This window comes from Corvus brachyrhynchos, unplaced genomic scaffold (assembly GCF_000691975.1).
Source record: "Corvus brachyrhynchos isolate BGI_N302 unplaced genomic scaffold, ASM69197v1 scaffold14, whole genome shotgun sequence".
In the NCBI taxonomy this organism is placed as follows: domain Eukaryota; kingdom Metazoa; phylum Chordata; class Aves; order Passeriformes; family Corvidae; genus Corvus; species Corvus brachyrhynchos.
This window is the reverse complement of record NW_008239110.1, coordinates 9,875,154-9,899,672: the sequence shown is the minus strand read 5'-3', so window position 1 is coordinate 9,899,672 and position 24,519 is coordinate 9,875,154. Positions and strand designations below refer to the sequence as shown.

The window sequence follows — 24,519 nt, the reverse complement described above, 5'->3', positions numbered from 1 at the left end:
TGAAGGCAGTTCTTTGTCCAAGAAGTTGCATAATTCAGAATGATTTCCAAATAGAATGCCTTTAGAGGATAATGAGATGTTTTTTCATGGGACTCTAGCCTTAAAATAAAAATACACACTATAAGAACTAAATTATTATTATTTAATGGGTCCAACAAATAGTTGGATTCAAATAGTTTTTCAATAAATGAATGTGAATGGTTGACTTTTTTCTAGCGTAGAATACACATGCACAAATATAGTCTACTGACATAACAGGTACAATATAGGAAAACAGTTTACTTCTTTTAAGATTTAGAAGAAATCACAGTTGTTTTCTGATTCTGTTTATTCATGAAAGGCTGGATGAATAAAACACAATCATCCAACAAGATCAGAAAGTTGTCCCCCAAACACTGAAGTTATTTGTTCTACATCTTTAATTTCATTCTTCTCCAGAAAAAAATGTATTTTAGAGAGTATATCCTATTTATCCTTAAATATATTTAGAGAGAGAGAATGCAATTCTTCTTACATTTCACATATGATCTGTAAGAGCAATGCTTATGTTACATACTCCTGAAGTCCCTGCCACAACTTGGGAATGAGCAGCCAGTCAGAACCTATGGCACAGGATGTGGCTGGAGTCATAAGAGTTCTGTGAGAATTACACATAAACAAGTCAAGATTAGTATTGATCTATTTTTGCATTATTTACAGTTACCCTTGAGTCCATGTGCATGGTTTTGATGGAGCTTAGCTGCATTAGGATTCAAGCTAAATATCACATTAGAAGCCTCCCCAGGGAGAAAAGCTTTCTGAGCACAGTATAATGGAAAACACATATCTACAGAGTGCTAAAGATGACTACATAACCCCCTGTGTTGGCTGTTACATAGATTAACACATGACTGTGCAAAGTAATACATATTTGCTGATAAGGTAGAAGTAATATATGTAGCTAAGGGACTAAAATGAAAATTGCCGCATTTCCTCCTTTGTCTGGAGAAGTTTCACCAGTGAAGGAAAACATTAGGAGAATGATAATAGAAATGAAGAAAACTTTTTGCCACAGAGAAATTTGAAAACAAAACTTTGACAGGAGTGAATGACCTTGCTTGTTTCACAAGCTTAAGTAAGCTCCTGCTGGCAGTGCTCCTATCTGTTGAAGGACAGATAACAATCCTGCTGTTTATGTCAGGGTTTACAATCACTGTCACAGAGCTTGTCCTGTACTGTCTATGGGAGAAGTAGCAGAGAAGAGTGCAGACTAGAAATCACTGTTATTTATGAAGAAAGAGATTTCACTGTGAGTTAGAGGATTTGAAATGTACATATCCCTCCTTTGAGTTTTGGCAGTCTGAGCAGATCCACAAGTGGAACCTCTGAGTCAGCACTATCCCTGATAAAGCTACACAAAGACAGTTACACAGTGTTAGGAGAAATGTATCTGTCTTGTCCACGTGTGCGGGCACCAGCCAGTGCTCCACAGAGAAAGTAGGGTTGCGTGTAGCACCAGCTTAAGGCCTTAACATTGGTATCAGCCAATTTTGATGGGGCAACAGGAGATGTGGGGCTGGTACCGCATTGTACCACTTTTTCCCAGATATGGTCTGTTTTCCTGTATGTGAGCTGGAAGGATAGCATTCAGCAGAACAGCCATAATAATGTTCTCCCTTACCTGGGATAATTTTCTTTCTCAAGTTATGTTGGCTTTAGAAGGCAGTATCTGTTGCAGTATCTGTGAGAGCAGCTCCAGTTTCCTAGTGAGTCTAATACCTTGAGTTATAGATACAGGAAAATGACAAGTTCTCTACTGCATAAGAGCACAGGACTTGCTAGCATAGGACTCGTTAATATTTTTTGATTCTTCATCAGGAACCATCGCAATAGGACAAGGAATAATGGATTCACACTGAAAGAGGGAAAATGTAGGTAGATATGCAAACAGCTGGTGAGGCACTGGAACAGGCTGTCCAGAGAAGTTGTGGATGCCACATCCTTGGCAGCATTCAAGGCTTGGTTGGATGGGGCTCTGAGCAACCTGGTCAAGTAGGATGTGTCCCTGCCCATGGCAGGAGGCTTGGAACTAGATGATTTTTTAAGGTCCCTCCCAATCCAAACCATTCTATGATCTTTTAATAATGGATTGTTTCTGAACAAATATACATAGTAGAAAAGAGTGAAATTGATAGCTGTCATGGTTTAAGAATAGTAGTATCCAATTTAGTGCTTCTGTAAAACCACACTTCTGCTTGTTCCTCCTTGCCCCCCCAGCTGGGGGCACTAAAGGCAAACATCACAGGTTCAGATGTCCTAGAGAGCTACCAATAGGAGTTTACAGGAGTCAAAAGCATCACCACTGGTGAAAAAATAACCCCTCCATTGTTGCTTAGCCTATTGTTTTTTAAAGATTTCCTGCAAGACTTCATCTGGTATCAAAGCCCAGAGGAAACAGTCCTTGTGTTTTAGGGATAAAAGGGTGGGTTTTTTCCAGAGCCAAAAGAAATGACTAACAAAACTCAGCCTTCTTAAACAGAAGTTATTATATGTCAATTTCTGAGAAGTGCTATGTTATTGAGATACACTGCTGGAGGAAAAAATAAATCCATTAAGCATAAGGGCTCAAGAAAAATAATGTTTTATTCTAAATAAGCTTGTCTTGTACAAAAAAGCATTTTTGTCCATATTAATAATTCCCTAACTACTCATAAGGTTTCATCACATTTTGTGAGGTTTGGGTATTCCCTGACCTGCAAATCTTCAGTGCTTAACTTTCAAAGAAGTTGGATGTCATGTCACCCAGGATTTAGGTAGCAAGAGTTTTGGGTAAAAAGCGGGCCTGGTGTCTGTATTCCTGGAGGGAGATAGAGGAAGGAAAAGAGAACCATGATAGGAAAGATGGTTGAAAGGTAAGAATCTATTCTGCTTTCTGTTTGGGTAAATTCTGATCCCAAGTGCCTAAGACCATGCTGAAGGATGGTAAAGGAGGAAAAATCTTCAGAAGTTGTGTATGATGGTGATCCCCTTGACTTGACACAATGTGTTCACTTCCAGCAAATTGGAGGACACAAGGTGGAAGAGCACCTTTGTGCCTAAAGAGGTTCTGCTGAGGAAGCCTGAGAGGATGGCCAGGGCTATAATGGTCCTTCAGCCAGATCAAATGTTTCTACATCATGTTGTCCAACACATACAACTCCAAAATTCTCTTCAGCCAGAAAATAAAGCAAAGGAGATTTCTGTCAGTACCACCTGCTTAGACCAGTCCCTTTCTGCAGACTTTCTGCAGGTTTTCCTTCCTGGAAGTCACATCAGGGTTTTGCTGGTTGCTTCACCTTGAAGAGATATGACAACAGAATCAGTTAAAAGTCCTTAGAAAGTAAAAGCATGATGATGAAAGACTAATAAAAGTCCAACCATTACCAACACTGCCTGTGTAAGTCAGGAGAGCTGAGTCTGCTTTCGGCTGACCCAGCTGTTCTGCAAGGCAGTAAATTCTGTCAGATTTCACAGAATTGCCCTCTTCCACCTCCCAGGGCACATGTTCACCATCAGCATTGATTTCTGTATGCATTCCCTAAATGTAATGTGAAACCTCAGCTGAGGTTCAGCCTTCCCTCATCAAGCAGAGCAGTCACACAGCCAAGAAATCAGAAAGGTCTAGCTGGACATGGTGGGAAAATGCGTCTCACAGATATAGGAGACTCATTCTTTAGATAGGAGAACCAAGAAAACTGTTTATAAGAGCTGATCCAATAGAGAGTTAATTTCAGTTCAAAATTATGCTATATTATACCACATTAGATCTGTGGCAGAAATTACTGTAAAATCAATTTTAGCACCCCAGCCTATGCAGATATCAGTTTCATTTTCTGTTTGGTTTTCTGATCTCAGTGCATTTTCCCAGACTCTTTTTTGTTTGATCACACCTTGTTGAGTTTGTTTCCTCTTCTTCCTTAGTGCTCACTCCCTTGTGGGTTCACTGTAGTTTATTTTTCATATGACTGAGCTATGCACACGTCTGTGCCAGTGCAGGAGCTTCTTGGTATGGTTGTTGGCCAAAGACTGTATTCACATGGTTAAATCTTTGACTCTTAAAAATTTTTGCATAAGTGGAGAGTGCTAAAGGTCTAGTCTGTTTTTTCTCTGTTTAGTCTTTGGAGCTTTGTATAAGAATTTTTTCAGATATTCTGAAAATGGATGTCACAGATTTCAGTATTATTGGGAGAACCTGTAGTTACTAGTCAACAGTTAAAGGGTATTTTTTGTACCGAAACTAATTTACAACTACACACTCGTACAGAAACAGTATAAATTTTAGTAAGCGGTATTTCTTCTAGGAATAGGTCAGAGATGCAAAACACCCAAAAAGTATACTTGTATCCCTTCAGAGCTGGCTTTCTATACTGTATTTTTTTGTTTTCTAAATATGCAATAACTCTTGCCAAGTATTGCATAAGAAGATATGAGGGATGCTAAAGATGTGTCAAAATCATCTTTCACTGAGGTATTTTTTAAATTAATCTTTAAGCTCTAAGTTTAAATCTTGGTAAGGCAGCTCAGTTTAGGGAGGTGCCTTATTTAGGAGATGGACTCTCTTGTGTTAGATGATTAACTGTCATCATAGATTTTGAGGTTTTACACTTATCATATTCCAAGCTCCATGGAAATTCTTTGAAGAATTCATCTTAATATGTTTTCAGATTGCATTGAAAACCTATAATGTTATCTTCTGTCTTTAAAAGCCATTGGGTTATGGATTCCTTTCTATGAATTTTTGATAAAGTGGTCTAGAACAAGGAAAAGAAGTAGTTATTTGTCAACTAATCTCATGAAATCTGTTTTTGCTCTTTAAATGCTTGCTTTGTAGAGCTAACCAAGATCATGCAAAAACTCCCAGCAGATCCATGATTAAGAAATAGTTTTGTCTTATATAGTATTTACTGCTGTTAAACTTCTACACTTTTTATGAGAAAATAGATCCCGTTTTATTCAAAGAAAAATTTAGTAACGGAAACAATTTCATTGCTTAGTTTCATCATGCAGTTCTGTTCCCTATGCGAGTGTCATATTAGGAAAACCAAATTTGCAAAGCTGAGTGTTTCTAGCAGCTGGTCTCGGAACTGAGGTTTCCCTTGGGACGGTGGGGAAGAAATCCTTGGTGTCCTGCACACAGCTATAGATGCACCTGCTAAATCAGCTGTGCTCCCCTTCTCCATGAAGTGTATGTCTGTGCCACCATGCATCTCTGCTTCATGCCACCCAGCCTCTTTGGAACCTCATCTCCATTTTAAAATATGTATAAATCTGTTTTGTGTTTGGTGCAGCCTGAGTGCTGGGCAAAGCAGAAGGTTGCACATGGGTTCAGAGCATACCATTTGTCTGATTTATCTACACCAGTTGCATTTCCCTTCACCTCGGTAAGCTTGATGTGCTGTATCCCTGCAGCCTACCTATCCCACAAAAAAGTATCCATTTTCTTCCTGATGACAAAAGCTGAAATAACTAGAATACTATTTCCCTACTACTTATCCTCCTTCAGGAGATGTGAAAGCATGTTCTGAGAAAACGACAAAAAGGTAGATAAAATGCAAGTGATACTATGAAACTTAAAAAAAAAAAATAATAATAGAAACAATTCAGTGGATGCTAATCTTTCAATCAAATCAGTTCAGCAAGTGTGTTGAAAGAAATGGTGGGATGTTTTGAGTCTTGATATTTTCTCAAATATTCATAACTACCTTGAAGAAAAAGAGAGCAGTTATATTTCTTTTGAGGGCATGTACAGTAGGGCACCAGAATGTGAAAATCAATTTTCTGTGTTGTGCAATATTATTCTGATAGGGAAGAAAAAGTTAAAAGAAGTTAAATGGTTTGGGGTTTAGTTTTGGGATTTTTTAAACCTACGATTCACTAAAGAATGTCTTACAAAGTCTTGTATTACTTGTTACAGCAGTTTTTTATGATGATTCATAGCTGTGACAATTCAGCCTTTTGATATCAAAACCACTTTGTGCAAATGCTCTCTGCTCCTTTGTTCCGCTGACAATATGCAAAACCCTTCTTATATCTCTTGGGATGTTCCACTATTTGAAATTTCTAACTTCAGTCAACTGTTTAATCAATATATTTTATAAAACAACAAAGCTTTAGGATTGTTTTCTGCTGTTCCAGGCTTCACTAGCATAAGGAAGAACAGTGGTTTTATAGGTTTAAGTTTAAAACAGTGGTTTTACCAGCTGTTGGGGAAAACTGCAATTACATTTCCTTTGTGTTTACTTTCTGGATATGTTACAAAATTACTATAATTATGTAGAATATAAAGTGATGATTATAGGGTTGGCTTTTTGCATTTCAAAACTATAAAGATATTATAATAACGTCACGTGTCTGAGTTGCTCTCATGGAAAAGTGAAGGGTACAAGTTTCCTTCTGGCCTTAAATCAAACTGTTTGTGGTATATTTCAGGTCAACCTCTGCAGGTTGTAACCACTGCATTAAGCCCTCCAGAGCAGCTTTGGAATATGTCATCCCCAAATAAAAGGCGTTCAATTTGCAAACAACCTTTGAAACACTGAAATGACAACGAATCTGTTTATCTGGCCTGGCAACCAACATCTCATTCAAATCTCATTCCCAGCTAGATTTTGATCACTGAAAAATTCAAACCTTTTTTCTATTACTTGTTAAGAGAGAAAGGCATGTGAGCAAAATGGATATGTTTTTAACTGTTGCCTGGATAGGTAAATTATTTTCTTGAATAAATTATTTTTATAGGTTAATTTCTTGGATAATAAGAGTTTTGTATCTGTGATTCTGGTGAAAGAATATTTTTAATGAAAGAAACTCGATGAACTGATCATGATGTGGGTTCCAGTTCTATGGAGGTGCAAGAATAAAATGGTTTTTTTTAAATAGTCATAGCCATGACTCTCATCTTTGGTATATTCCCAGCTTCTAAATCAAACAAAGCAAATACTTCTGACAAGTGGCAGGAAAGTACACTGGGTACCTGGGGCTTTGCTCTCTTCTGTGGGGAGAATACATGTCCTACTTAAAATTCCTGCAACCTAAGGAGCCTCACTGTGCAGAACTTTTGAGTTCTAGATGGGGGATAGTATCAAATAAGCCATCCAACATGTATTTTTGGAGGGGAGGGAAATGGAACCCAAACAGAAATTCCAGAAACGTACTTCTTTAAAAGGGTTTGTTTTTTTTTTTAATGGAACTCTTGTTCGAAACCTTTTTTCTTCTCTCTTATCAGCTTAACTTTCCCTGTAAACATAGAGTCCAAAACTTAACTGGAAAAAATACAGTAAAGCTTCTTTACTAATGTCAAGATAATCTTTTAAACATAAAACCCAGAGGATAACAGTATGAATGCTACCTCTAAAACTGGGTCACTCGTCACTCTTCTTAAGGAAAGTTATACTTCCGTTCTTATTGTTTATCAGAAAAAACAGTGCTTTGATAGGACTAAAAAATACTGCTAAAACAGCAGGATATATTTTAAAATATTTTTATTGTTCCAGTCCATCTTGTTTCTCAGAAGTTTTCTTCTTTAAAATTTTTTGAGGGATAACCCAACTAAACTCTTTTCTATTATTTTTTCTTCCTAAATGCTACACCTTTATTTGTATCTGGAGTCCTACAACTACCTAACTTGTTTCCCAATTACTGCCATGGATTTTCTAGGCAACTGAAAACTTTTCCAGAGCACCTTCTGTGTCACCCTTTCTTCACGTCTATGACAGTGATTATCTCAATCTATACTAAGACTGAGATACAGTGGTGAATTTTTTATGCCCTGCTTGTGCTTACGGTCTGGTTAGCTCTGGGTGTGGATGCTGAACGTATTTAATGCTAATTCATCACTTCTGGTCCCCTGGAGAAAAGCTAAATAAAGTTTGAAAGTGGGGGGAAAAGAAACCTTTCTTAGGTAAATGAATGCAGCATTTTTTTAGGTCAGACACTTATTAGTGGAAATCAATGTATCATCATTGACTTCCATGGAGGTATGGCAAATGACATCATGATGGTATTTGCATTTGTTGAAGCTTTGAACGAGATCTATAAAGTTTTCATATGGAACAGATTTGTTGCACTGGGAGTTCTTAAGACTTTCTCTTTGGAGTGTTTGGAATTTGCTGGTTTTCAGACTTTTCATAGCACTATGAGGTAGCATATTTCTTGTTTTGCTGGGATTTCCTAATTAGCAATGCTGAGCAGGAATTGTTTGAAATGCAGTGTGAATTGCTGCATCTCTCTGTCCATATTGCACATTTTAAAATTAATCTGTTTCATCAGAAATGTGTCTGTAGAAATTAAATGACCACAGCTGCTACACCTGGGTTCTTGAACCTGAAAGTTTGTCTATGCAAGTTCTCATTTGAGAGGTATAGTTCATTTGCATATACATATTTGCAAATTGGATTACTCTTTTGACTTTCAGCAAAGCTAGTTTGAAAAGTCTAAAAATTTTTCCCCAAAAATGCAAGATAACATTATTCATTAATTGTTTTCCGGTTTTGTCTTTTTTTTTTTTTTTTTTTTGTTTTTTTTTTTTTTTTTTTTTTTTTTGGCTATGTATAATTTTAAGCTTATTTGATGACAAATTGTCCATATCAGTCATCACGGGAGCTAGAACTGGTGGGCAAGCTGAGCTTCAGAAAAAAGAGAAGTGGAGGTTATATGCATGCTGTGACAGCAATAAACCCAAAGACAAAGCCTTCTATTCTGGAGAAATGAGGGTTAGGTCCTTTGAACCATCTGTCTCACAGGTCTCCAGAGAAGAGTATGAAAAAAGGAGTAAGCACTTACTGGACACAGATCTTCTCAGATATTGATTTAAGAACGATTCTTTCTTTGTACTCCTGAAAGCAGTCCTTCTAAATGGACTAAACTTGGTGAATTAAACCCCTTCCTCAGACATGCATTAGTCCCTACCTGTACTGAACTTGTAACTGCTTAGGGCAGGGTATAGAGAACATGGCTAAAAAAATGTCTGTATGTTTAATTCAGCTCTGCCTGGTGCCTTATTCATTGCCTTGATGTTGATCCCTTAAGAAAACCAGAGGTAAAAGTGGAAGATTCATGGACATCAGAAGTGTCACTACAGCCTGAGCACAAGGAGGTGTAAGAACCTGAGCTGACATCAGCATTTTGGTAGACCCACACAGCTTTTTGCATTGTCTGGCATCCAACTGCCTCTGACATCCATTTCAGTCTCTGCTGCTGTGTGCAGAGAACACCTTAGGTTTCACAGAATGGCCCTTGAAGACCTTCTTGGGTCACATGCTGTGCCACATCCACCCAATCTGCCAATAAACCATGGAGGTTATGCAAAATTAAGTTAAGAAGGAATTGTAAGACAATAAGAGATCTTCCTCTCTATAAACACCTGCTTTGAAAAGGTGGTGCTTTGCTGATGAGTATCTCATTTTGTGGGTTTTTTTAGTGTTGCCAGTGTTCTTTAAGCACGATACTTTGCTGCAGTTTTGTAAAGCCCAGAGTCAAGGGAGCACGTAAGAACCCCAGTTTTCATTGAGGAATGAATTAAAATAGACCTCAAGTTATAGGAAAAGTAAAACCTAGAATGCCCTAATTGCACATGGAAGATCACCATAAAATAATAGAAAATAATGCCTCTATTATCAGAGGAGGGAGGAAATTCTCTATTTATATTTTAATCAGAAGGAGGTTTTTCAGCTGCAAAAGATTTTTGTGCTATAGCACTGAGAACTCCTAAGAAAATTTTTTTCTTCATGTCTTCAAAGCTCATGGGTTGAGTAGTACACACATGGAGCTAAATCAATGTTCTTCATGTCCAGCTTGTTATGTCAAGATGAAGAGCTAACAGAGTCTCTGCTTAACTTTTTGAACCCCATTTGCAAGATGTCTGTGCAAAGTATTCGTATTAATGTTAGTGGAAGTCCTTAGTGAGAAAGGCCTAGGAGGATTGCCTTTAAGGCTTCTTGGCTGCATCATGTAACTCATAGTTTCATAGATTGATTAGGAGATTCTAGGGCTGCAAACTAGTGCTAAAGAGAAGACATATTGGCCAAGATTTGTGGCTAACCAAACTTTCTATGCATCCACAGAAGCTCTGTCGCTCTTCCACACAGTCTGCTGAAACATTATCACATTATTAGCATTGTTTCAGTATGATTACAGTTTCTGCTCATTTCAGGGTCTTGTGTTGTTCTTACCACTCTGATGCCTGAGCACCCTAAGAATGTACACTTAATTTCCAAAAATGATATGCATGAGAAGTGGTTATTCACTAATGCTAATTGGCTTCTAAAAAGCCAATAAGTTTTTCAGATAGCACTCATCTTGATATGTTAAACAGAAATATTGGAAGATATTCACCAGTGTGAAAAGAAAGTCTTTTGAAGCATTCATCTTCCTTTCTCAATGAAGCAGCTTCTGTCTCTTGCTTGCCTATCCTTGAAAATCTTCATTTATCAAATACCTCTTTTTTAGTTGTTTTTCCCAGCCTTCCTATCTGCTTACCTGATGAAACTCTAAAAGCCAAAGACAGCAATTCTTGGTGGTCAGTTCTAGAGGATCTGCTGGTTTTGCCAGAGCTGGCAAACATATGAGTGTAGAAATAACATGAGCTTAAACTATTTTCATTTCAGTTGCTTTCTCAATTTTTAATGAAAGCTGTCTCCCTTTTTTTGAGGAAGGATTTTTTTTCAGGCCTGTTTTTTCTTAAGCAGCATTGGATAAAGAATACTGTGCACACAAGTAAAATGGAACATCAGAGATATTTAGCTGGATTGTTAAGAGTTCTACTTCTTCCAGGTAATCACAAAAAGCAGTAGGTCACCTTAGAGCAGTCTGTAATTACATTTTTCTTTTTTTTTTTTTCCTATGAGAAAGGATGGTATATTGAAGCTGCCTGAGCAATACTTTTTTTTTGGTAGTCTTAAGTAAAGTAAATATGACCATGGGGAGGAACTGCCTTATCCCAACAGACATGATGCTGATCTCTTTTGTGCCAAAGTAAATCAAGAATGATTTTACCAATGTCAGTACTGCCACATCAGTAAAATTCTAGTGGGAATATGGAATATGGCACAGTATCTTTGTAAAGAATAATGAAAGATTGCAATGGGAATTGGTGTGCCTGTGTACCTCTGCAGGAAATCAGTGGAATTTGGTATTTTAGATGGTTGAATAAAAGAAACTTCTAGTTTAAGTTAATCAGGGCTAAATTAATTGATCTGACGTGTGACAGGAGAACACTGTGAAACTTTAACCATGTCATCTGAGACTGGACTGAATATTTCTGCTCTGTAAAGGAAAAATGTTTTTCAAATCTGCTGTAAATACGATAATTGCTGGCAGGATTTGGCTAGGGTGGGGACTGATATAAAAGCAAATTGGAAATAAAGACTGCTGCTCTATCTCAAATGCAGCTGTTACATGGTGCAGAGCAACTCTTTCTGTGTGTGTTTATGACAGAAAGCAGGAAACAGCAAGATAACTTTGTTAGCACAGGCAAATTTTTGGATTCTTCATGGCTGACAGTGTCTTCACTCAAAGTACAGATCCAATTTCTGAAAAAGTGGCCATTTACACCGCTTAAACAACTGACTGGGTAGTGATAGGCTGCGTTTATAGCCTGTACAGATATACAATGCATCCGTACCCAGAGTGCTGCCTCGTGCACCTGGCAGCTGTCCCTCGGCGTGCCTGTGGAAAACTCCCATTTCCCCACCAGTTGTAGGTGTCACATAAGGCTGCTGCTGCTGCAGTCAGGAGAGAGAAGGAGTCCAGGGGCAAGGTACTGAGATCAAAGGATGCTGCCTTTGAGGAGGGGGTTGAATCAGATACCAGGAGGTTCAGTGCAGCATTTCACTGCCTGCCTGGAAATGTACTAAAACCCTTCACATTGAGAAGATGTGAAGCTCCTATAAATGTAGATGTAATAAATAAGCTGTCCAGTCAGAAAAATTAGAATAAAAAGTAATAATTCATCTAATTTATATGCTCATCAGTTTAGGGAGTGAAGATCAAGGAGAGACATTTAACTGATTTTACAATTGGCCTGTGCTTCATTCCCAAATGAGAAAAGAACTTTAATGGGCAAACTAACTGAAAAGATAAGTCAAAGTGATATCTGCATTCAGATTTTATTTACTGCTCTCTAAAATCTGTGCATCTTTGTAAGTCAGCTCAGGTCTGTGAAGTTACGTTTGCGTGGGACTGTATTTCCTCTGGAAAGCTGACAAGGCTGAGACTCTTTGGGTCTCATGCATAAAATCTTATTTGGGATTCAGAGTACTGCTGTGTAGATTTCACTCAGAATGATAAGCTCTTTCCTCCAAGCAATGCCTACCTTCTTGTGGGAAGCAGCGTTTGATCTGTCAGGGGAGCCAGGACTTCTGCTCAGGAGAGTCACCAGGGGGCAAGGGGCCTCAGGGTGCTTCAGGTCCAATCTCTCACTAAAAACAGGCCAGTCACACAGCAGGTACCTCAACCTCTTCTCAGTGCTTGGCATCCTCCCACTGTGCACCTTTGAGGAGAGACTGTTTCCACCTTCTCCACATCCTTCTCTCAGGTGGCTGCAGACCACAGCAAGGTCTCTCATTAGCCTTCCTTTCTTAGGCTGAAAAAACCCAGTTCCCTCATCTTCTCCTTGTCTCTCATAGGCTGCAGTAGTGGGTATTCTTGTGGGTTTTCTTGTCTCTGTTTAAAAATCTGGATAACCAGAATATTTGGAAGCTGCAGTTGAGAGGGCAGGAAACGCAAACAAAAATATAGCTATCCTCACACTACCTAACACTAAAATAAAGAAGAGCTTGCCTGTGAACTCATGGATTAGGAAAGACAGAGTACCCATGACAAAGGAGAGAAGAATCCCTTATGGTGGTTTTTCAACTGTTCACTTACAGATTGTATCAGACATTACATGGTAAGATGTAGTGAGTAGCTGTGAAGAGATGAAGCAGCTGATACTAACATACAGAGATTTGGAAGGTAAAAAATCCATAGCAGTTATCATAATATATGCTGCTTTTCCCCTCTTCCTTTTGCCAGAAAATAATTTGTGTCATGAATACATGTTTTTAAATATATTTGAATGTAAAAATACATATATTATGAAAAATAAATTCATAACAAATGTCTTCTTTTTCAATATGGGTACCTTAACTGCATGCATGAAGTGTTTGGACAGGGTTGTCAGTTTGTAATGTGCTGATGAGCATGTGTGAGTCCCACTAGCCCTCTTCACTTTCTCACTGTCACACAAAGCTGCCGAGGGTCACTATGTGTTGTAGCCTTCCCTTCCCAGTGAGCATAGTATACCCCTGTTGCCAGGGCTGTGACATGAGTGCTGTCATAGCTCCATCCTCTCCTTGTACCCTTTTGCACTGTGTCTCATGTAAGTGTGATGAAAGGCATCTCTCTGTGCCCAGGCAGGGACATTCTTCCTTTTTCTGACTCTCATAGAAAACAGGTTTCCTGCTAAGAATATTCACATTGGCCTCATGTCTGCAAGGGAGTCTCTCCCCGAGTGGAAATTCATTATTTATTTCCTCCAAGAACCAGTGATTTCCTTGTAAAGCTGACCTATTTCTGTAGATCATGCGACAGAGTTTCCACTGCTGTAGCTGTCTGTACAGTTGTGCTGAAGTGCTGAATTTACATCAGTAAAGCAGCTACTCTTGTCACAGGTACTAATTTGTACTGAATAAATGCTGCAGAACTGGTGCACAAGAACCCACGTAAAGTGTGTATTGTACATATTTATTGTACATATGAAATATGGTGGATTATAGGGATATACGTGCCCTTTTGTGGTACTTTGAACAGGGCTCAGGTATAAATGAGATTTTCTGTGCTGAACATACCCCTGTTCTAGGGTACTTTGAGAAAATTTGTTCATGATTATTTTATTCTTGCTTTTCTTATTAAATATTTATTGCAACACAGCCTTGTTATTTAAGACTACTGCCTCAAGAGATTTACTGCACATTTCACACCTTTTCTTAATGTAATTTTAGTTCGATAATTTTTTTGACTTGTTATAAATTTCTTAGTGTAGACTCACTACACTAGGTTTACACCATAGTAACACATTACTTAGTGTGGAATGCTGATCTCACCTTTTGCTTGACTGTTAAACAGAGGAAAAAAAGGGGGTTTGTGCTTATTTTGAAATGTGGACACACTGGCAGAGTGTTTACCAACTTCTATTACCTTGATGCAAATATTCTCAGCCATGTTTTATCACACTGAAATTTGGGTTCAAAAGGAAAAATATATCTTTTTAAAAGTACAGGTTGTTAGTATTTTTGGGGACAAATCATTGATCTGCTTGAAATTCATTCCATCATGCAACCAAAACTTACTTTGGAACTGAAAAGCTGATGGCGAACACAGTGGTGTCGTAGCCATTGTGACCTGCCATGACTGCACAGGTCTCAAAAACATTTTGACTAACAGCTGAAAAGGTAATATGTAGCATGTCAAAATTTGCAAGAATGGAGGGTTGTTTCCCTGAGGGTAATTACGCTTCATATTTATGCAGCAGGTGGAAGAAACTATAGAAATTCCTCCCAGATTTCATCAATAGCTCGCGGACTATGTGCGGTCAGCTCTGAAGAACTGTGCTGGAGGGTTCCCAATGCTTCTGCCCCAAGGCATTCTGTTAGAAAGGTTTATCCCAGAGACACAAACACTAGAAGCTCTGGCTTCTTAGAAGTTGAGGCAGTCTGATTAATAGGGTTGGACAGATGCCATAGGCTCAGAAGTTTGGGGGTTTTCTGAAAATTATTTTCATGGAGCAGAGGAAAGTCAGGGGAAGCCTGAAAATGAAAATCTGTGTAAGTGATTGATAAGTGATTTTATTTTTTTCTTTGTCCCCTGTCACACAGTTATGGCTCTCTCTATCTGTTTTCACGGCATTGTGGCAAATTCATTGTTTTTGTAGGGACCAACTCTGACTGTGATTTGAACCTTCCAGTGTAACCTTGACACTTTGAAAGTTAATGCCTTCTGTCTCACTCTGTAGAAGTGTTAAGCATGATTCAGCTCTCATGGTTTAATCTAGCTCATTTTATTTTTCATTGAAATGGATAAGGTGTGTGCACATGACCAGATTTTGGTATTTTTTGAGGAAGAGAGACTTTCATGTGTGAATAAAGAGAAGGTCATTTACAATGTCCAAGTGTTTAGTTGCTTGCTATTTTCTAAACTAGAAAAATAAATCATTAAAAAAAACCAAACCAAAACAAAATAACTGAAAATTTCTTATTAAATTCTGTCTTTAGATGATCAGCAGACTCTCGTCATCTGTTTTTATAATATTTCTTGCAGGGTTCTTGTTCTTGAACTGCGCAAAAACCCCCTATGTCTAACTGATTCAGAAAGGGAAACCTGTAAACCAACTCAAGTCCATTATTTAAAATAAACAAACATGATCTTCAGCAAGTCTTACTTTTGGTGTGGACAAAGACTCTAGTCTTAGGTAGAGTGGGTAAACACACACTGAAAATGGATAGTCACTAAACAAGAATCTCTAGTGTTCTCATTAGCACAAACAGAAACAGTTAAATTAGAAATCAAATAAGAAAAAATTATTATGTTACTCCATTTAATTTGATTTTTCACTTCATATGTATTCATCTAAATTGCTTACAATAAATAAATTTATTATATTTGTGATCATTTATATATAATTACCTATATTGATATTTGCATATATTCCACATTGAATTGTGGCTTTTATTGGTAGATCTGTCATTACTGAAACTTGTTGTATATCATTAATGAGTCTTCATCAGATAATAGAAGATAAATTCCATCTAAGTTTGAAAACAATCTATTCTTTGTAGAATATATGTGTTCATTTAAACTGAACAGTATCCATTTTATAAATGTTTACATATTGTCTCCTCAAGCCTGATGGGAAACCAGTCCATTCTGCAAATACAGAATGCCCATAAAATGATAGGACTTTTAACAACATTATTCTTAGGGAGCTTGAGTACTGCCTTAGAAAATTTTAACTAATTTAATTCATGCAATACACCTAGGAAAGAGGGAAAATATTTATACGCAGCTTTTCTCCAAAAGTGTTTTCAAATCTCCTTTCTTTTCTCTGAAACCTCAAAAGGTGGTGATGCTTGCCATAGCACAGCCCTTAGAATGCATTGTATTTTCCTTGTGAGCAACTCAGCTGAAAGTCCTGCAACTCAGAGCAGGACTTACTCGTGATACATTAAGAGCCCTTGAGAGCTCCCTCTTAAGGGACTTATCACATTTGCTTCCCTCACTCTCTGTGTCGCACAAAGGAGTGATAGCAAGCACTGTTTGGATCTAATGCTACAATCTGTATCTCTAAGTATCACTGTCATCAAAGGAATCAGACCCTTATGATTATCAAAGTCCCATTCACACGACTGAGAGATGAGTTCATTGTCTTTTTCATGTGACTATTAATCTCCCCCCAGGGAGAGCTTGTATGTTCAGAGAGATGTTTTCTAGGGGTTTTTTGTTTGTTTGTTTGCTTTCTGGAGCCAACTTATTAGTTCTCAAAGATACTGTACATGATACTGGCACGATTTCTCAGAGCAGTAGTTGAGATGTTTTACTAGTTATTTCAGCCGAACATTTACTCTGTGAAACTGATCTATCAAAAGAAGGCATTTGGGACACTATCAAGTTGATCTAATGTATGAGCTCGAATTATTGTATCATTATAATATGGTGCTTGGTGTCTTTTGCCATTGATTTGCCTACATTTTTTTAATTGCTCAATCAGAAGCCATTTATCTGATATATTATTAATGAATAAGTGCTTGTGATGGAAAAACAAAATATTCAGTGTTGCAAATCATGTATCCTACAGGCAACTGCAGTCAGAAGTAAACTGCTCTTGAGCCAAGTGGTTTATGTAATGCAGATGGAAATTATGTGTTGAAATAAACACTTCATTGAAAAAAAAGGATGGCTGCTATTCTCCTAGACTTTTACAAGATTCTACGTTCTTTCATTGGTGCAAAGTTCAGTTTCAAGTGTGCAAAGGCATCTGCACTTGTTAGACTACAACCATACTATAAGGTTCTCAAACTGGTCATTCTTTGCAATATTTTTGCAGAAACCTTTTGATTTAATGTTGATCCTCTACTCACAAGTATTTTTTCCCAACTAAGAGAATAATTGCAGAGTTAATGTCTTTTGGCAGGTCACATTGGCATTGATGGTTTTGAGGGCTTAACTGTATTCCAAATTCCTTGGGACCTGATTTTCTTTGAATGAAAGTAGATATGTTCATGCCCGAAGCTAGATATTGTAGTACAGGGTTTGCAATTAAGTACCATATTCACATTTGTGTCTGTGACCCACTTCTTCAATATGGAGGCATAGTTTGATTATTAAAGAAAAAAACCAAGGAAACCAAAACCAGAAAATAGAAAAAAGACAAGATCAACTAAACAATTCTCACTAAATTCTGTTACCATTTTCATCAGCTATGTCTGGCATTGTTCTCAGTATAAAAGTAGTTTTTCCAGTGATTTACAAAATGGTTGTAAAGTACATTTCTGGCCAATGTCAAGGGTGAAATGTAGCAGAGTAGCAGTAGCATGTGCAATATATTACCTCTTTCCATTAAATAAATATCTAGCATTCCTTTTTCTGCAGCTCGCTTAAAATAAGTGTAATTAGCTATTTTCTGTCATTAGGAATGACTTTTGTTTGGGGCTTATTATTGTGAAATGAATTTGTTGTAATTTTCCTTTCCCCTTCCCCTTCCCCTCTAACCTGTGCTCCAGATTCCAGCTGCCAATGTTTACAAGATACTGACACAGTACTTCCAGAAACATGAGCTGACAAGTACTACCTCTAGGGCCCTACTACAAAAAATTTCTTTTCATTCTTAAACAGGGAAACTGAGAGTTTGGGTTCTTTCAGTTGTTTGGTTTGGTTTGTTGGGTTGTTTTTTTTTTTTCTCAAATATGCAGCAAGGGTCTTCTCTTTTTGTACAGGCTCAGCGAGTTGTACACCATTTCAGCAGAGATGTCTGATCTTTCCATCTGCATACCTGGAGATGCTTTATTCCCTGAATGGTCTTTTCAGTAACCACTAAAGACTTCGTGGGACTGAACACTGGAACAGATGAGTTAAATCCTTTTGGAATGATCTTCATCAAATGTAGATGTACTGGACTTTCTGGATGTGCCTAAGGACACAAAGGTTAGTGTCTTCCTTAAAAGCCTCAGGTTTCAGGACTGCTTCATTTAACATTTAGCACCAGGGATTATGTTTCAATTTGTTGCTTAAACAGACGCACAGATGAATAAAATGGTGATTAACATTGCACATATAGCTGAGATCATGCTTTTAACTACCACGTAATAAATGTGCTTAGTGAGCTCGGGCAACCTAAAGCCTTCTAAATTACTTTCTGGCCAACAAGAGAAAGCTCTACCCGTGCTCTGAGCTTGATTGCCACTAATCATTTTTGTGGTATTTTTTCTAAACTTGTGTTTAGTGCATTTCAATCACTCTCACCTGATTTACAACCGGTAAAAAGGGGACAAGAGTGTTCTGCTTACCTCTGTTCATGAGATGGCTCTTGTTTACAGTCAGTGGGGATCAGGGGTAGGTGTTTGTTCAGCTGTGTGCTTGATTGTTCTAGATGGCATATAGGCTTCAGGGGAATGCCAAAGACACACATAACATATTGGAAAAATTAATTTCCTTTTAATGGCAGCTATTCACTTTCTGGAAACTCTTGAGATTTTAATAAAATGCTTTTCTACCCTTTGATTTCTCTTAAAATATTATATAATCCACTGATATCATTCTGACACTACTTTGCCATCTCAGGAAATCAACCTTGACCAGAACAAAACATTGACATTTTTCTATGGTATGATCGAAAACATAGAAGAAATAATTTTGTGAACAGATATATGCTCAGAAAGGTGGTAGAATGTGTGTGGGCATATGTGCGCATCAAGTCATGTCTCAGACACATAACTGACAAGGAAAGTAACAAGATCATAAAGATACATCAGGATTTTCAGCACTAATCATAACATTATAAAAAACCACCATGTTCATAATGATGTGGATAATGCTATGAGCAGTAGAGAAGAAAAGTGAACAATCATGTAACCTTGATTTTATTCTTTGATTGCCATCTGTTTTTCATCTTTTACAGAATATTCTTCAGGATTAATGCTCTATCTGGGTTTGGGGGAAGAGGGGGGAAAGTTCTTTTCAGTTTTATTCTGTCAACTTCATCTTACTTCATATGGACATTTAAAAAAAAAATTTAGTTTTACAAATGCTATATTTTCTCATTAAACATCTCCACAATCTGTTAAAATAATTTCAGCAAACCTATTGGCTAAAGTAGATGGAGATCAAACTTGAGCTATAGAGCTATAGAGCTCAAGTTTGAGCATTAGAGTTATATGAATTGAGTTCTGCTTTTTCTTTTCTGTGGAGGGATTCTAGTGATGTCTGAATAATAGCTTTCTAGTCAATCTTCTTCTGTCTGGTACTCTAGCTAGCATTTTTGTTTGTATTCTAAACACTTACTCCCAGTATAAAATATCAGACGACAAAAATATCATCTCTCATCAAAAATAATTTTTTGCCCATTGGCACCAAATGTCTACTCCAGACAGGAGAAGAGGAGAAAAAATCAAAATAAACACAAAAAACCCAATATGGTTCTATTTTATCTAAGTTCTATTGAAGTTACTGCGAATTTTTTGTAATAGAATTCAAGAGGAACAAGAATGTGAATATAAAAATACAGACTCCATTTAAAAGCAGAAGGTTAGAGGAGTTGCAAGATTGTGCAAAGTTTTCTGTGTGGAGGAGAGCTGTGTTTGTTCTGTGGGGTGCCCTCAATGTGATACCTAAATATTTTCCAAGAAAGTGAAATTCATATAGAGCATACATTGCAGCTTTAATATGTGGATTTTTTTAAAATAATATGACACCTTTTATACTTCTCTGTGTGTTTGTGTGTGTGTATTGTGAGGTGAATGAATATCTCAGTTTCAGAGTTAAAATGTCAAATGCGTTACAAACACCATCTTCCTGCACTGTGCCTATGTTTGTACTTCTTGGGAGATTTGTGCAATATGTCTGTGTGTGGACTGATAAACAAACATAAAGGATAGGATTATGGGTTTGGCTAGCTCAGTGTAGTTATTGGTAGAATCTTGCTGTTTTAGGACAGATAATGCTGGAAGATAGGATCATAGAATGCTTTGGGTTGGAAGGGATCTTTAAGATCATCCAGTTACAACCCTCCTGCCATGGGCAGCGACACTTTCCATTAGACCAGGTTGCCAAAGCCTCATCCAGCCTGGTCTTGAGCACTGCCAGGGATGGGGCATCCACAACTTCTCTGGGCAACCTCTGGCACTACTTCACCATTCTCTGAGTAAAGAATTTCTTCCCAACATCTGATCTAAACCTGCCCTCTCTCGGGTTGAAACCATTGCCCCTTGTCCTGTCACTATATGCCAATATAAAAAGTCCCTCCCCCTCCTTTTTGTAAACCCTCTTAAGGTAGTGGAAAGCTGCTATAAGGTCTCCCAGAAGCTTTCTCTTCTCCAAGTTGAACAACACAAGTTCTCTTAACCTGTCTTTATAGGGGAGGTGCTCCATCCTTCTAATCACCTTTGTGGCTCTCCTCTGGACCTACTCCAACAGGTCCATATCTTTCTTGTGCTGAGGACTCTGGACCTGGATGCAGCACTCAGGTGGGGCCTCACGAGGGCAGAGTTGAGGAGGAGAACCACCTCCCTTGACCTGCTGGACATTTCTCGGTTGAAGCAGTCCAGGATGTGTTTGGCTTTCTGAGTTGTGAGAGCGCACTGTTGGCTCATGTCCAGCTTTTCCTCCATGAGCATCGCCAAGTCCTTCTCCACAGGGCTACTTGCAATGAGTTCATCTCCCAGTACTCATATCTGGAATTGCCCCAACTGAGGTGCAACTTGCACTTGTCGAACTTCATGAGGTTAAGCATCCTCCATATCTTTCACTTTACTTACAGTATTGCTACTAAAGCATACCTTCATTAACACCAATATATAAATTTGGATGGAAAATCATGTTAAAAAATTTGCTTTGTTCTTCATTTTTGTGGATTTTGTAGTTAATACTACAAAAAATGTTACAACTATTTGATAGATTGGAGAACAAACTGTCCTTGACAGGTAATAGATATGTTCGTTTAAACAGTGCAAATCAAAAAGAATAAGCTAAATTATCTGACTGGCTGCAAAACTGATGGAGTTCCACCTGTCCAAATTTTCCATGGTTAATTTTTGTTACTGGCTGAATTTTATCAAACATGTGCAGCTAGATTTATACACAAGGCTTGCAAAAGCTTAGGTAGCAAAAGTAAGAAATTACCCAGATGTAAGTGAATAAATGATGGTTATACTGAATTGAGTACCTAATTTCTTAGGTCAAAAGAAATATTGTGCATTTAATGAAGAAAAAAAAAAATAGGCTTGGGAACTGGGAACATTTGGCATAACCTGAGACTTAAAACTGATCCTGGAGATTTTATGTTAAGCCTACAGCATACAGGCTATATCCTGGAGGCTACAACTTCCTCCCAGAGGTCGGGAGGAGAGTCCCCTGATACAGGAAAGACTGAATTCTGCCCTTCCATGTCCTAGGAGGTTGTATCAATGTGTGGAAATAAAAATGTCTTCTGTCAAATATATTTTGTGACCAAAAAAAACCCCAGAAGTGATCTATCCACCATTTCAGAAGTAGGTCAGAGCTGTGAATCCTAATCTAAAGCAACAAGACTGCAACTCAGCATAAGGTCCCTTAAGATACAGAAAAACAGGTTGTGTTTAAGATATGTCTATACCCTTGTCATCACCTTTGCCTGTCTTGTTGGTTCTCCTGGGAACCACCTTTCACATAAGAGTAACCTCATCTTCCTCTCAACCATTATTTCCTATCAGAAAAAACAAAGCTACATACATCTATCTGTAACAGCAAAACAAGGCTTAGGCATGAGTTTGATCCCTGGCTCATGCTCATCCATCCCATCTATTCACATATTTCCTCGGTTTTTCCCCACAGTCCCATTCAATGCATGGTAGATTTCAGGGAGCAGATAGGGAAGGGACAGTTTCCAGGAAGCATCTAAAATTAAGCACATATTTTTGGGGGGTAGAGTGACATTGTCACCCACACTCTGGGCAAGAGAATTAGTCCTGGTTTTTTCAACTTAGAGACAAGCACACTGCCAAGTGTTGCAAAGCCAAGGTCCCCACTGACTCCAGCTGTGGAGCACAGATATCTTTTATAGTAAATCTTTCCACTGGTCACCAATTAAAGGAGAGAGAGTTTGAGGAGGATAAGCTGAGACACCTCCTCTTCCATTTTGGACTCTTAGAGAGGATGTAATGAGAAGTATTTACAGTATTTATTGCTTTTACACGGTAGAAAACAATTTCTCAAACGACTACAGTGAGTACAGAGATCCCAAATCCTTATGCCCAGGCCTGGGTTTTTTTTGGTTTTGGTTTTTTTGGTTTTTTTGGTTTTTTTTTTTTGGTGTCATTTCTGGACTTTAATGAGATAAAGAATTCATATGAATGAAATTATGTTTACCATGTTACTCTTGCGGCAGAAGTTTATCCCCTGTGTCATCTTGTAAGGTCATGGTGGTTTTGCTCACTTTTGTATAGTCTTTTCTGGAAACTTTCAATATGAGTTTACCTTAGTAGTATGTTAAGCATCACATCTATTAGCTGATTCTGTTATCTGTCATACAATTTTCTCCTATTCAAATTAAAGAACTTGTAAACATGGAATTATTTTTCAGTAAAAAATTGATGAGAGAGATATGATGATAAGCTTTAACAATATAATAATTAAATAATTTAAATATAAACCCATGAATTCTAGACACTTTGTCCCTTCTAATAAAAATGTGAATATCAAACAGTTTTTACAAGAGGTAGTAAAGGATTTATAAATTTCCCTGTCTCAATAATTTAATTCATGTAAGATTTAAAAAATATTTGATTTAAGAAAAGGTGGGTATTTTTACTTACTTGGGAAAAAAGGCATTTTAAACAGCAGGATGTAATTTCAGAGTATTTGCAGTCGAGAGGCCTCTGCTGAGCAAAATACTCATTCAATTTAGGAATGCAGATTATAATAATTTTCCTATCTCGCTCGCAGCAGGATTCCTGCCATCGTTTTGCAAACCCACAGGTTGCACTATTGAATGACTAGCTAACTTCAGTTTCAGGTAACACATGCTTTAAATGTATTCTCATTACCTCAACTTAGTTATAATGCAAAGCTGCTTAGTTTCACCAAGTGAAATGGGATACACTTAAATTGCCTCATCTAATATAATACTCCTTAATACATGCAAAGTGGTTTATGATGGCAAAGCTTGTAGAGCATGAAAATCAGCAGGGAAAGTAAGGTTTTCTGGCTAAAATCGTCAAAAAGAAGTCCTATTTTATATCATTTCTTTTTAAAGAGGTTAAGAATGAGGAAAGAGAGATTGGAGTAAGAAATGATAAGTTTAGAAAAATGTAAAAGTACATTAACCTTTTAATATATCAGCTCTACCAAACAAGAAAATTATCAACTAAAGCTGTTCTTTCAGTAATATCCTTTGCACTGTAAACTTAAATGTAAAATATGCAGTGGCCAAAATGTATTGCAGTAAGAAACAATATTCATCATTCTATCTATTTTATGCAGGGCGTTTTATATTGTACAACATGTTTCCATTTGCTAGTATTATTAATCCAGTTTGGTGTGGCTGTATTAATTTGCAAGGACTTTTTTAATTTCAGACAGGGCCAAGGAATTACTTGTCTCTCTTCTTCCTTTAAATGCTAAGTGAATATATCCCAATCTTGTATACCTTGCAGACACAAAAACTGGTTTCAGTAGGACCCCAGAACAACTGGTAACATAATTTGCTTTTTTCCCAATATCCTGCACCTGCAGTCTGACCACTGGGTTATAAATCCTTTCCCTCCATCCCTTTCCAATACCTCCAGAAAGCTCCAGAGAGGGGCTAAGCTGCTAAAGGCTTTGCAGATGACACCCAAGTGTATATCTCACTTTCTACAGATGTAACCAGAGCCATCATAAAGATGTTGCACTGCCTAGAGGAAAATGGCTCCTGGAGAAGAGCATCTGGGTGAGGATGAATTTGGGTGAGATCCAGATGATACTGGTTGAAAGACAGAATGATCCAGACAGCCAGTTGAGCAAGATTCCTACATTCATGCCTTAAGCATTAGTTTGCGATGAGTTTGCGATATGAGTTTCCATATCCTTGGAAAAAGGCAGGATAAGCACATTGCTCATCTGTGGCCCCAGAGAATGAACCAAGAACTCTTCACAGTCCAGTTAAAAGCATCTGCAACGCGGGTTTTTTTCTGTCCTTGTTAGTTTTCACTTTGTTTATAATATGAGGCAGCAAAACCAAAAAAAATCTAAAAACATTTGCATGCCTCTGCTTACTTTCTAAGGGGTTGATACAACTCA

General features: G+C 37.7%; 1 protein-coding gene across 3 annotated transcripts in view; it reads left to right on the top strand.

The window, feature by feature from the left end:
* The window catches only part of HS3ST5 (heparan sulfate-glucosamine 3-sulfotransferase 5), a 194,195-nt gene that overhangs the window by 82,259 nt on the left and 87,417 nt on the right, over positions 1 to 24,519 (top strand). For all 3 annotated transcript variants that reach the window (XM_008637782.2, XM_017739751.1, XM_017739750.1), the window contains exon 2: positions 17,985 to 18,192. The gene's annotated coding sequence lies outside the window, so the exon portion shown is untranslated. The remainder of the gene's footprint in view (positions 1 to 17,984; positions 18,193 to 24,519) is intronic.